This window comes from Phocoena sinus, chromosome 9 (genome assembly GCF_008692025.1).
Source record: "Phocoena sinus isolate mPhoSin1 chromosome 9, mPhoSin1.pri, whole genome shotgun sequence".
NCBI classification, from domain to species: Eukaryota; Metazoa; Chordata; class Mammalia; order Artiodactyla; family Phocoenidae; genus Phocoena; species Phocoena sinus.
Genome location: NC_045771.1, coordinates 95,064,521 through 95,079,695, shown reverse-complemented (window position 1 = coordinate 95,079,695; position 15,175 = coordinate 95,064,521). Strand labels below are relative to the sequence as shown.

Sequence of the window (15,175 nt, the reverse complement as noted above, 5' to 3'; positions counted from 1 at the left end):
AAGACAGCTCTAAATACCCACCTGGTAACCTTACCCCTAATGAGCATGGCCCAAAGCTTATGTTCATGAGTAAGAGCAGAGCAGCTAGATGATTTTACATACACAACTGCATTGGCAGAGGGTGTTCTTTTCGGTAGGTTTATTACATCATTTCCAAAACCGACAGTACGTACAGTGCTGTGAAGTGGAGTTTTCCAGAAGACACTGTTTTTCAGTAGACAGCATTCCCTGGTACTCTAGCGTTGAGCCATGGAGTTTTGGACTGGATTTACCTGGACAATAAAGTCTTTCCTTCAAAAGGAAAGATACTGACAACGTGAAAAGAGCATCTATATCTTCACTGGAGCAGTTACATCTCCTCCTGCTTTGATACTATAAAGAGGAAATCACTCATATCCACTGGCATTGTGACATTTTCTTAACCTCTGCATTGGTTCTCTTTGCTCTTCCTGTTAAAACTCCACATGGTCGGGCACCTTCCAAAGACTACATTGCTGGGAATTATTTGGAGGACAAAAGTTCCCAGGACAAAGTTTCACGCTTTATGTAAACAAAACCCCATTTCTATTATTTTCCGTTTAGCCATGAGCAATTAAGCTGGAAACACAAATGCGAAGTATATTTGTGATGACTTTGCATGTCCTCTGACACGAACCTCATTCTCTTTGGGATCAGCAGAACCTTTACTGGCATGGACAGATATCTTTGTTACACTCCTCCATTCTTGCATGACTAATTCATTTATTAACTTGATAAAATGCAAAGTTTGTCAGCATAAGGCTGGAGTCTCAATCCTAAATTAACTTTTTTTTTGTCTGAAACAAAACTCTAATTGATACTTGCTGCTTTGAGGAACATCATTTGCTCTTTTCTATGTCAGATCCCCTTGGGGAGGTCATTGCAGCTCATATGTGGGAAAGGGCTGGAGAGGGGCAAAGATCTCTTTCCCATTTCTAGCCCAAAGGTGCCCTGTTGAGAAATATGACCTTGTGCCACATGAGATGTGGAAAAAGAATAAGGAGGATATCAACAGGATATGAGACGAGAATGAACCAGGCAAAATAAAATGTAGGAAGACCCCAGAGGGATGAGTTTTTATTGTCAGTACTGGAAGGGTTCTATACATCTTCTTGTAATAACTTGGAAATCACTGGAATTAAACTGTCATCAGAAAATAAAAGAACATAGAATGATTCCAAGATTATATGAGCATCTTCAAGAAAAAGATGTTGCCTTGCTGTCATCCTCACTAACTCTTTACCTGACTCATGCTATTAACGTGACTAAAGAGAAAACAAGTCCATCCAGAGGGGGCGATGAGGAAATAGACTAGCAAAGAAAGAATGAGTTACTAGAAAACATACCAGTGCCCATGGGAGGAATGAATGGGGACATGGAATAGTAACCAAAGGACTTCAAAGACTTCAGACCCACTGGCAAAATGACCCTTCATATGGGGATAGAAGCAGAGTATCGTAACCGATGGAGTTCAAAAATCGCTATGCCTTGGGCAAGCCCAACCCGGTGGTGAAATGGATTAGCTGATCCTTTCAAACATTCCATTCAAATTACTCTTCTTTGTTTAGTTCCATGTTCACCCCAAATCTCTCTCTGATTACACCCTTCCTTCCTGTGAAACTCAGCCCACAGAGTCACTGTGCACTGACCCTACAGACTTTGAACATGGAAATGTTTGTGGAGTCATCTGCATTACAGGTCACTGTGTTGGCATTCTCTTCGTATTGCTATGTTATTACAGTGAGATAAATAATACACGTATGGAGTCTGACAGATTCTAAGAATACCTCTGTCCATGACATTCTGATATATAGGTCAGTCTTGTCATCTTGTTTCAGGTGATTCTGCCTAGGAGAAGTGGATACCTCATCACAGTATTTACAAAATCAGTGTGTCTGCCAAGAAGGTTTGAGCTACACCTGGAAACATGGAAAAGTCCCTGAGATAATAAAGTTCTCCCTGCTAGATTTCTTTGGACGCCGGCTGATGACATCTCAAACAGAAAGCAGAGAGTTAAACTGTGCCTGCAGAAGAGCTAAAGTACTTTCCTGTAACTCCATGAAGGAACCTGACTCCCATAAGTGTCTGGGACACCATATAAGCACAGTCCTTGGGCTCAGGAGAAAAGCTTCTATTATGACTAATTATATATGTTGGTGGCTTATACCTAAGAGCATTTGTCACGTGCCAAACACAGCACGGAAGTCTTCATGTACGTAATTTCATCTATTCCTCATAACGACTATGAGAGAGGGTTGTGGCATGGCCCCATTTGATAGATGAGGACACCGGGACCCAGATATGTTGAGGGATTTCCCTCAGTCCCACAATGGTGCAGCCAGATTGTCTTTCTCCAGAGCCGATGTGCTGACTGACTCCCTTGTTCCAATGACTGGTTTCTTCGTAAAAAATGTCTTTTGTTACAGAATGGTACCGTTGAAGTCAGTGGCTTGTGGTCAACCTAATTGGCTAAACCCCTCCACACCAGAGGGACACTCTGCTCGCGATCGCTGGCTGTAGCTGCATTTTAGCTCCCAGTGCCCGTTGCGGCTCGCTGGGGCTGAGAGGATGTGCCTATAAAACAGAACACGGGGCTTCCCTGGTGGCGCAGTGGTTGAGAGTCCGCCTGCCGACGCAGGGGACACGGGTTCGTGCCCCGGTCCGGGAAGATCCCACGTGCCGCGGGAGCGGCTGGGCCCGTGAGCCATGGCCGCTGAGCCTGCGCGTCCAGAGCCTGTGCTCCGCAACGGGAGAGGCCACAACAGTGAGAGGCCCGCATACCGCAAAAAAAAAAAACAACCAAAAAAAATAACAAAGAAAAACACACAAAAAAACCGAACACGGCTGCCATGATTGATGTACACTTTACATGCGGGGTAGAAGGCAAACAGTACTATCACTTTATATGAGGGGCCACATGTCTGCCATTTTGACCTCAGTTTTAGCCCATAATTTCATTGCCATCGGAAGTTTTTACCTCTACTTTGAACCTAACTGTTCCCCTGTGGAATTTCTGACTTTGCTGCCCGTTATTTTTCACAGAGGTTAAATGTATCTTCACTTAAAATTCTCCCCAACTCTACTCTACTGCCCTTAGAGACAATCAATCCCATCTTCATATGCCTCAAAACTCTGCTACGTTCTTTTTTAGAGAGCCGTGTTGGCCTAGACCTTTGCGTTTATACTTTTTTATTTTTTTTAATTTTTAAAAATGTTTTTAACATCTTTATTGAAGTATAACTGCTTTACAATGGTGTGTTAGTTTCTGCTTTATAACAAAGTGAATCAGCTATACGTATGTCCCCATATCTCTTCCCTCTTGCATCTCCCTCCCACCCTCCCTATCCCACCCCTCCAGGTGGTCACAAAGCACCGAGCTGATCTCCCTGTGCTATGTGGCTGCTTCTCACTAGCTATCTATTTTACATTTGGTAGTGTATATATGTCCATGCCTCTCTCTCACTTCGTCCCAGCTTACCCTTCCCCCTCCCTGTGTCCTCAAGTCCACTCTCTACATCTGCGTCTTTATTCCTGTCCTGCCCCTGGGCTCTTCAGAACCAGTTTTTGTTTTTAGATTCAATATATATATGTGTTAGCATACGGTATTTGTTTTTCTCTTTCTGACTTACTTCACTCTGTATGACAGACTCTAGGTCCATCCACCTCACTACAAATAACTCAATTTCATTTCTTTTTATGTCTGAATAATATTCCATTGTATATATGTGCCACATCTTCTTTATCCATTCATCTGTCTGACACTTAGGTTGCTTCTATGTCCTGGCTATTGTAAATAGAGCTGCAATGAACATTGTGGTACATGACTCTTCTTGAATTATGGTTTTCTGCGTTTATACTTTATTCTTCAAATACAAACCCAGGACCCAATGTGTTTCATGTACCTCCAAATGAACAATGGGCAGGTTTCCAGAAATTGTGTTGCTCTGGTAGACATCCAGGGTGGACCCATCTCAGACGTAGATAACTAAGGCCAGAGAGCCTGCCCCTTCCCAGAGACAGAAATTTCACAGTAGGAAGGGCCTATAAAGGGGAGCCCATTTTATAGGTAAGGAAACGGAGCCACAGAAGCCATTAATTTGCGCCATCATTAGCTGGTTGATAGCTGAGTACATAGTAAATGCTCAATACATATTAAGTGAATGAATAAGTGAATGAATAGATGGATGATACATCCATGGCTGACCACTGCCTGCCTCGACTACATTCTGAAATATAAACCAGGAAACATCTCCTTCTGATCACAACCGTTCAACGGCTCCTCATTTTTCTTGGTATAAAATGAAAATGCTTTACCACAGCCTACCTTCGGGATCCTTACCTGCCCTTTGTCATAGGCCAAGTACATTCCCATTTCAGAATCTTTGTGGGTGTCAGACCTTCTGCCCAGAATGATTTTCCCCCAGAGCTTCATGACATCCACTATTTGACTTCCTCAGGGCTGTGCTCCAGGGCCCTCCTTCACACAGGCATTCTGTCTGTCTGTCTCCCCTGCTAGAACCATGCCTTGTGATATGGCCTATCCATCGCCATGTCCCCATCTCCTGTATGTGTGCCCGGTGCATGGAACCCAGTGAGTATTCAATCCATACTTATTGAATAAATTAATGAAATCACATGGCCTCCATAATGCAATGTTATATGACCTCCTGCAACAATGGATATATTAATTTAGAAACACATATAAAGCATTAGTACAAAACAAAGTGAGTCCATCAGATGCCAAACACAGATATGGGGCCACTTTTAACTATCAGCTTTTTGGTGAGAGACCTCTTCAATTTGAAGCTATCCCAAGAGTTAACACTTGAAAATGCACATTTTTCTACAATCTTGTATCTCATGGTATATAATAGCATAGAGTGATGACCTGTACATTTCCCACCTAGCTGTCTCTCTCTTTTTTTTTCTTAATTGCAGTAAGAACACTTAAAGTGAGATCTACCCTTTAAAGAAATTTTTAGATGTACAATACAGTAGTGTGAACTATGGGTACCATGTTATACAGAAGATCTCTAGAACTTATTCGTCTTGTATAACTGGAACTTTATACCAGTTGAAAGGCAACCCCCCATTTTCCCCTCCCCCCAGTCCCGGGAAACCACCATTCTACTCTCTGTTTCTATGAATTTGACTACCTCATGTAAATGGAATCATGTAGTATCTGTCCTTTGGTGACTGGTTTATTTCATTTAGCATAATGTCCTCTGGGTTCATCCACATTGTCATACAGGTCAAGATTTCCTTTTCTTTTGAGGCTGATATATATATATATATATTCTTTATCCATATATCCATCAATAGATACTTAGATTGTTTCCATGTCTTGGCCCTTGTGAGTAATTTTGCAATGAACACAGGGGTGCAGATATCTCGTTGAGATAAGGACTTCATTTCTTTCAGTTATATACCCAGAAGCTGCATTCCTGGATCATATGGTAATTCTATTTTTAATTTTTTGAGGAACTTCCACACTGTTTTCCATAGTGGCTGCCCAATTTACATTCCCACCAACGGCACAAGGGTCCCAGTTTCTCAATATCCTTGCCAACACTTGTTATCTCTTGTCATATTGATGAGACCCATTCTCACAGATGTGAGGTGGTATCTCACTGTGGTTTTGATTTGCATTTCCCTGATGATTAGTGATGTTGAGCACCTTTCCATGTACTCTTTGGCCATTATCCTTGGCTCTGCTGCTCCCAATTTTCCATTGGCTATTGAGGAAAACCAATCCCATCTTCTGAAAGTCACAAGAGTTCCCTCATCTAAATAGCCTTGATCCCTGTGCATTGGAGACCGTCTGTTAGAGGGAAGTCACTTGCCTGGTGTTTCTTCAAACATCAAAGGGGAGCCTGCTTCCCCTCTTTCCTTCCAGGAGGCCCATGTGTGAGAACGCACAAGGCTGGGAGGAACGTGGAATGAGGACCAGCTCACACGTGGTGTGTGGAGTTTTCTTTTGTGGTCCCAAGCCTCCTGTTTCATCAGGATTCAATGAGCTTTCAATTCTGTGCCTGAGAACCAGCTAGCAGGACAGTGCTCTTCAGAAAAGGAGGCGGGCGCAGAATAAAGCTGTGACATTCTCCCGGAGACTCACCCTTTTGTCCCTGCTTCATTTTAAGGCACTTCTGTCACCACTCCTCTCTGGAGGCTGGGCCGGGCACCTGGCCTCTTAGGAACCACACAGGGCTCTGGCTGCCTCTGGCCAGGCGGGTCCCCTGGCAGGGTGGGAGCTCCCTCTCACCCCTTGCTGAGCAGCTGTGGGTCTGAGTGTCTGCCCCGCCCTGCCCACTCCCAAGGGCCCCTGCAGCTGCAACTGGTTACTTCTTGGCCAGGAGCCTGGACCTACCATGGGCACAGCCAGTATCCTCCCTGAAGCCATAGAGATGCTCTGATCCCAGATTTGTTTTTCTTCTTGTGGCTTTTCAGAAGAGAAGAACCTTAAGCTTACTTAGGCTTTCTGGATTTTTTAAAAAAGTCATTCTCCGATTCCCTAGGTTGCATCTCAAGACACAGAGGACGAGAGTAGCTCTCCAATGTGAAGAAGCTTTAAGTTGCTTCTCAGCTCCATCCCAGAGGGAGAAGTGTGGGTCGGTGATGTGAATGTGGATCAGGAAGCAGGTACCCGACTGAGAGGTCAGCCTCATCTGGGTTCCTAGCCCGGCTCTGCTTTTTCTAGCCCACCACTTTCCTCTGCGATGTGGAATTGAAAGGAAGCCTGTCTCACAGTGGATTAAATGAGGTCATGCCTCTAAGGTGCCCAGTGCAGTGATGGGCACACAGCCTGCACTCTGGGACTATTAATTATTAATATCATATGGCTTTTGTGATTTATTATAGGTTTTTATTTCTTTGGTTTCCAGAAACAAAACCCAGAAGATTCAGTACTTCAAAAACCAGCCTATCATTTACTCATCATTTCCATCACAAAAAGAAATCCTGGGTTATCCCTTTTTTAGAGAAAATAAATACGTTAGAAAGAGATCAGCTTTCAATTCAAGATGCATCTCATCTATTCCTGTCCAAAAAATAGGTGGTTATCCAGAAAGTGAAGCATGACTGTTGGCTCCTTCCTTACTGATATTTCCTCTAAAGTGGAATGGTTAATGGAAGGTTGAAAAGAAAACACTTGAATATTTGAAATCTAACCTGCCCTATATTTTAGCTTAAATTCTCTTTTGACTTATATTAATATTGCTATAGCACCTTTTAGGGGAACAGGCATTTATCTTAGAAATATTTTCCCTGTATTTACATTCAAAGTTTTAATATTGTTTTAAGTTTATATCTTGTAAATACTTACAACTGGATTTTAAAAAAATCTAATTTGAGGTCTCTTTCTTTTAACTGAGAGAACCCACTTATCCTTACTATGCTTGCTTATTTATTATTAAGTTATTGTTTTGATCATATTTTATGCTATATATATGTGTGTGTGGTTTTCCCCTTGCTTTATTTTTTCTATTTGTCTAAATTCTGATAGATTGATTTTTTTTTTTTTTTTTACTTCATTCCTTCTATTTCCCCACCCCCAGTTTGGAAGTTATGATTTTACCATTTATCACTTTCCTTCTAAATTCATTGTTCCTTGTCAATAGTAAACTTTTAAAGTCTAAACTATTTTTAATTTTTACTTTTTTATGAATGATGATTTGTTTGTGTGTTACATAATATGGGTTTACAATTATATGTTCACTTAATACCTTGAAGCCCCTAGTGCCTTAGGTTACATGTTATTACTTTTGAGAATCATCAAATGATTGCCATTCTTTTGTAAGTAATCTGTCTTCTGTTTTTCTACTAGCTTTTAAGATTTTCTCTTTACCTCAAGATTATGTATTTTCACTAAAATGACTCTAGTTTGGGTTTGTTTTCTTTTTAAATCTTCCCAACTATCCATCAATGGAAAACATCAGGGCTTGTTTTCAGTTCTAGAAAATTCTGAGCCATCATTTATTTGAACACTGTCTCTCAACCATTCTTTCTATTCTTTCTTTCTGAATCTGATGTTAAGTTGGAATTGCTTGATCTATTCTCTGTCTCTTGCCTTTTTTCTATGTTTGCTAATAGTTTATCATTCTATAATGCTTTCTGTGATATCTTCTTAGTTTTGTCTTCTGTCTTAAAGATTCTATCTTCACCTCTGTCCAGTGATCAGTTTAACTCAACTAATGATACTTTTTTTTTTTTTTTGGTATATGCACGTGTCTTGTTTTTATAACCTCTTGTTTTCTGTTTTGTTTTTTCCACGGACAGTAGTCCATCTTTCATTTCTTTGAGAACATTATATTCATTTTATGAATGAAAATTGTTCTATGATATGTACGTTTATGTGGGAATTTTTGTTTAATGGATCTGTTGAACTTTGTTGCTAGGCTTTTTCACTTGCTTGGTAATTCTTGTTTATCTGTGGGAATTTTCCCCAGCTTGTAAGAAGGCTTTAATTCTGCTTTCACCCTAGCCCTTTAAGGTCTCTGGCTCTAAACTGGACGTTACACTCTCCTGCCACAAAGATGACCAAAATTCAGGCGTCTTATTATGCATGGTGGGTCTTAGCTTCAAGTGGTAAGTCTGCTTCTATTCCTGGCTATGGGAACTCCTCCAGCCCTCATTCATAAGAGGCAGCTTGGTCCCAGCTCTTGGCTTCATGCAGAGTGCCCATCACATAGAGCTGTTCAGGCCAGGTTCCCATGGAAGACCCAGCACCGAGAGCAATGCTCTGGTTTCCCTGCTTCCTTCTGTGGGTTTGATCTCTGGTCCTGGTCCATAGGATTTCTTTTAAAACATAGTCAATTATTTCTGTTTGTTTGTATTGGAAGCTTTAGGTTCCAATGATCATTCTATCTGCCATCTTGGGTCTTCTTTTCAATGTATCCCTAGTGCCTTCTCCTGGAAGGAGGAGAATATTTTAGATGAAAGATCATAATGAAAACTGTGTGATTGGAGCTGCGATTATGTTTGTCAGGGTGTTCGGGACAGAGAGAAGATGAGTTGGAGGAACACAAAAAGCATAGTTACAACCCTTCCTCTGCTCTAGCGCTTTTATTCTGGGTCTGTACAAATAGAAATCTGAGATGCAGCTTCTTGGTGGAGTCAGGGGATCATGTGTGCACCCATTCGTTCCAGCTCACACTACTCTCTGCTCAACTGTTTACCTCACGGCAAGAGAGAATTCTTTGTAGCTGTGTCTTTAGCAAAAGTCAAAAAGGAAACCAAAACTGATTCAAGAAAAAAAGGTGAGAACACATTTCTGTGTGGAAATGAAGAGGAAGTGTATGTTCCATGTGCCTTCTGTCTTACTTCTTACTTCTTGGCCAGGAGCCTGGACCTACCATGGGCACAGCCAGTATCCTCCCTGAAGCCATAGAGATGCTCTGATCCCAGATTTGTTTTTCTTCTTGTGGCTTTTCAGAAGAGAAGAACCTTAAGCTTACTTAGGCTTTCTGGATTTTTTTAAAAAAGTCATTCTCTGATTCCCTAGGTTGCATCTCAAGACACAGAGGACGAGAGTAGCTCTCCAATGTGAAGAAGCTTTAAGTTGCTCCTCAGAGTTTGCTGGTGTCTAAAGCATCATGCCTTCTGCTTTGCTCATTGCTTTTGGTGACCTGTCTTCGCAGGCTTTTTCATCTTCCAGCCCCAATGCAGACTTTCCCTTAGATGCGCAGAGTTGCCTATCATTTTGCAGAAACTTGGCTCCTTATGGGAGAGCATCTTGGAGACTGAAAACTACTTGTTTTATTTCTTCTTAATGATAACCTGAAAATGGACTTTGATGTGAACATATGTGTAAATGGTTGATAGATTTTCTTACAAATTAATAGTCTATGGCATACATTGCATTTGGGAATGGGACTGATTTCATTATTTCAGTCTGTGTTCCATTAATATCCTGATTTCTTTTTTTCTTCAAGTCTAGTTGGGTCTGATTGAGACCAGTATGTGGTAAGCGTCTAGGAAATACTAATAATCAGGGAGAGTAAGAAACAAAAATGACCAGATGAAGAAAGATCCGAAGTAAATGAGTTTATATCCCTGTGTACACACCTTCAGCAGCCCTCTTCAAAGGAGAGGTTGACGGACAACCACAGGAGCCCAACAGAAAATTCCAGAACTTTGCTGGTGATACAGATAAACTGGGGTCACTCATTGGCTTTGTCCCCCTCATGGCCATGTATAGTGAGAAGACATTTCACCTTTTTCTTTTTTTTTTTTTTTTTTTGCGGTACGCGGGCCTCTCACTGTTGTGGCCTCTCCCGTTGCGGAGCACAGGCTCCGGACACGCAGGCTTAGTGGCCATGGCTCACGGGCCCAGCCGCTCCGCGGCATGTGGGATCCTCCCAGACCAGGGCACGAACCCGTGTCCCCTGCATCGGCAGGCGGACTCTCAACCACTGCGCCACCAGGGAAGCCCACATTTCACCTTTTAAAAATCAGGTTCTCATATGCAAATGAAAACACCAAAATCAGCCTTACTGTTTGCGGAGTGCCCAACACCTAGTGGTGCTCAGTGCCGTGGTGATTATCACTGGAGCAACGGTGTCAGTTCACCTTGCCCAGTGGAGCAGTAAAATAGCTATTAAATACGGACAATAATATAAATAAATGTGATATTTGAAAATATACAATGTATTCCCCAAGGAGTGTTTATTGACTCTTCTCCACGTGCACTGAAACAGAATGAAGAATTGGACTCTATGAGGTGATAGATGTTAACTAAACATCCATCCAATTAGTGCAGTAATTATTTCACAGTATGTATGTATATAAAATCATATGTTGTATACCTTAAACTTATCCAAGGTTATGTGTCAGTTTATCTCAGTGAAACTGGAGAAAAAAAGAGACTATGACAACAAGACAAGGAAATTGAAAAATCCCAGGTGTTATAAGAAATGAGATGAGTTACTAGGAAAGGCAGTAGATTTCTCTTTCCTAAAAATCTCTAGGAAGGTTCTAAGATTCTATGGACATGTTGGGGCTAGGATGTCTCCCTGAGTTCAGTTTTTGATCTGACTTCTTCCTATCTCTTCGACTTTTTTCAGTTTTCAGATCCAAACTCTTTGGCTGAAAGCTGCCTCTTCATTAATTGCATTCTAGGGTTTTGGCTTTTGCTTGTATTTGTCTTCTGCGCTCTCTCTTTGCTTTCCTTCCACCCATTCAAAAGTAACAGATAATAATGGTAATAACAACAACAACAATAATAATAAAAACAACAGAACAGCTGCCACGACTGGGTGTTTACTGTGCACTTAACATACATTATCTCTTAACAGCCAAGAAAGGTGGGTGCGATTCTATCAGATTTGGAGGTGAAGAATCTGAAGCTCGGGTTGGCTAAGTAACTTGCTGATGTCATGCAGTGGCTGGTGGGAGAGTTAGGATCTGAACATAGATTTGCTGCCCTAGTTCATCTTAATCTAGATGTTGACCCTTTGTGTCTCATAAAATAAAATAACAGTATCCACTTATTAATGTGCCAGATATTCCTACATTCTTTTTATTAAATCGTTACTTTCCTCCATTCTACGAATAAGGAAACTCAGATCATTTAAGTAATTTACGTGAGGTCAAACAACTAGTGCGTGGCAGAGTTAGGACAACCCAGCTCTGCCTTGATTATAACGCTACGTATTTGTTCACTATATTGGCTCTTAACCATCTTTGGAAACCTCATCTTTTCCAAGGGGCCATCTCTATATTAGACTCTCAGAAATTTTATAGCATGTTTTACTTACACATTTTGATCATCGAAAATAACCTGTTTGGAATTTTCTTGAATATTTCCCTTATGTTCCAAAATTTCCAGGTTTTTAAAACTCTTCATCGAGACTGGGAATCCCCTGAGGCACAGGCAGAGTTTGTGTTCCTTTTGTATTGCATTTCGGGCCTTTGGACACAGGGCTGGAAACTCGGTTTGTTTTTTTGTAAATTGATTGGTTCATTGATTCAGTATTGCTAAATCCTAGCGAGTTTGCCAATGCCTTCATCCCAGAGGATTTTGGACAAAACAAGTATATTTCTGGATTAACACATTTTAGATATAACAACTACATTTCTGGATGAATGGATTTTGTATAAAACAAGTACATACCTTAGCAGGCCGAGGAGAGGAAGGAGGCTGCTTTTATAGTTGAATCAGAGGGAAAACTGTGAGGGGCCTCATTCTTGGCGGGGCAGAGGTCTATGAAGCCCCAGCCCAGGTCTTGGGTCGGGACGTGCTGATTGCCCATTGACACACACAGTAAGGGTGGCATTTCTTGAGCACCCCAATACGTGCAAGGCAGTGGGCTCAGTCTTTTACAGAAATCATCTCCATTCTTCACATCAAACCTTTTACATACCAGTAACCAAAGCTTTAAAAGGTCAAGAGACATACTCAAATTCACAGACCTATTAAACAGCCAAGCCACAATTTCATTCTCAAGTTGTCTGACTCCAAAACCAACTAGCCACTGTACTCCACCAACGTGCGCTTGGGGAAAGTGGTGTTCTACCTGGATTACATCATCAGAGAAGCAAGAAGAATGTGTATAGGGCTGGGTGAGATGGGGAGCGGGTTTAGAAACCCACTCTCAGAAAGAGATATGAAACCTGGACTGGGAAGATGATGAAATACAGCACAGAAACCACAACCAAGACACATCTGTAAGGTGTCCGCAAAGCCACCATGTTTCCAGTGTCATCCCCCAAGACTTCTGACTTCTACATTCCAGCTACCCGGGAGCATATGGGCCTTTGCACCTGTGTTTTCTTCTGCTTGAAACCCTCTTTGTAACACCCCGTACCACACACGTACGCATGCACAAACGCACACACGCAAATCCCTTAGCCTAGGTAGGCCCTCCCCATCTCTTAGGTTCAGCGAGGACTCCCCTGACTACCACCCACCCAGCCCTAACCCTGTCCACTGAGGTCACCTTCATCTATCACCTGCTCTTCCAGGAATGTGTTCTTTCCTTTAGAAAGTCCTCTGAATTTGCAATTGAACCCTCATCGGTGAGAGTATTAGATTAATGTTCCTCATTTGCCTACAAAATACAAACTCCTTGAGAATTAAGACATTAACTTCTTTGCCCTTTATTCTCTGTCTACCACCTGGCATTGTAAAATTGTAGGTATTCAATAACATTTTGTTCAGTGAATGAATACACATATTAATGAAACTTTTTTTTTAATTCAGGACTTTATTTCTTATTGTATACACTACTTGGATCACTTACACTTCTTCATGAAACTTTTTAAAGTCCCAAATAATCAATCTCTAGAATACAGATGATAGTCCTAGGTCCGTAGAGTTGCACTGGAAATAAAATGACATGGTCGGTAAAGCGACCAGAAAGACACGGCTCTTCAACACCTGAGCGTTCTTTTTCCCTTTACCACCAGCCACGAGATCGTGTAAACCAGCACCGCCCGTCGGGGTCGCTCTCATCTTACCGCGGTAGGTAATGTGACAGGCGGAATTGCATTCAGACCTAATTTAAGTTCCGAGTTCCATAGTTTTTACCTACAAGTGTGTGGACTTAAGCAATTTGCTCTCTTAGCCTCACTTTCCAGTCTTAAAAATAAGAATTAAGACTCCATGTAAAACTCTCAACAGTGCCTGGCAAATAAACATGTTCGGTAGGGGCTACTCCGCTGGCTCAGTGGTTGGGGATCTGCTTGCCAATGCTGGGGACACCGGTTCGAGCCCTGGTCCGGGAAGATGTCACATGCCACGGAACAACTAAGCCCGTGAGCCACAACTACTAAGCCTGCGCTCTAGAGCCCACGAGCCACAACTACTGAGCCCACACACCTACAGCCCGTGCTCCGCAACAAGAGAAGCCACTGCAACGAGAAGCTCGCGCACCGTCGACGAAGAGTATCCACCGCTCGCCACGGTCAGAGAAAAGCCCGTGCGCAGCAACGAAGACCCAACGCAGCCAAAAATAAATAAATAAATTAAAAATAAACATGTTCTGTAGACATTGTTATTATTATTTCCCTCTTCAGAGCTACCTGGTAACTGACTTCTTATTTCCTCTGTGACCTGAATGGCTTTTTCCATCTTCTTCACCTGTTTCTCTATATTATCCTTCTTAGCAAGCCTTTCCTTTAACCCATTGATATTTTCCCCCATGCTCAGTAGGATGGGAGATGAGCTGACAGACCAAAACACCGTGGGACTCCCCCAGGGTTCCATGCAGTTGGGTGGAATTCTGCGCTCGGTAATTTGTTGGCCCCAAATTTCAGACTGGTAAGCAGAAGTCATGATCAAGGCCAAGACTTTCCTTTGTTCCAGAATCTAGAGGCTTGTGTGAATTATTTTAAGACTGATTTTATATTTGAGACAGGAGGAAAAACCGTAGAGGGACATGGTTTGTATCAGCATTTATGAATTCTTTTAAGGCTTTACATTGGAATTCATAGTTTCTAGCTGGGCAAGGTGACGTAGCCAATATTAAGACCTGGTCCAGGGGCTTCCCTGGTGGTGCAGTGGTTGAGGGTCCGCCTGCCGATGGAGGGGACGCGGGTTCGTGCCCCGGTCCGGGAAGATCCCACATGCTGCAGAGCGGCTGGGCCCGTGAGCCATGGCCGCTGAGCCTGCGCGTCCGGAGCCTGTGCTCCGCAACGGGAGAGGCCACAGCAGTGAGAGGCCCGCGTACCGCAAAACAAAAAAGGACCTGGTCCACTTGTCCTCCCCTCCTTATTCCAATCCCCTCCTCTTGCCCCCACTCCCTTACACACACACCTTCAGGACCCTATATTTTCTGCTCTCTCACTTCTAATCTCTAAGGTCAAGAAGTGCCATCATCAGCTTTTCAACCTGCCTGCCACAAGTTCTGTATATCAGGGCTTGCTTGAAGGGGCCTCTAACATGATATAATATAATATAATTATAACATGATATAATATATATAATTATAATATGCAGAAAGGGATAAAAAGGGGTTATTGTATTTTTAAAGTTTTTTAAAACAGGGCTTCAGAAAAAATGTACCATGTTAGAGCATGAAAAAAAAAAGAAAAACAGCAATAATAAAGTGGCCAAAGTGCAAACATGAGGAAGGTAATCATAATTTACCTGAATAATCTTTGCTGCTTTAGGAAACAGAGAAATTGGGTTTTATTTTTTTTTACCTTTTCTGTCCCCAGC

At 42.2% G+C, this 15,175-nt stretch overlaps 1 long non-coding RNA gene across 2 annotated transcripts in view; it reads left to right on the top strand.

Moving 5' to 3' along the window:
* Positions 1 to 2,605, top strand: part of LOC116759536 — a 173,676-nt gene extending 171,071 nt beyond the window's left edge. For both annotated transcript variants that reach the window (XR_004351464.1, XR_004351465.1), the window contains exon 5: positions 1,857 to 2,605. This is a non-coding gene — a long non-coding RNA (uncharacterized LOC116759536). The remainder of the gene's footprint in view (positions 1 to 1,856) is intronic.
* Positions 2,606 to 15,175: the final 12,570 nt, after the last annotated feature.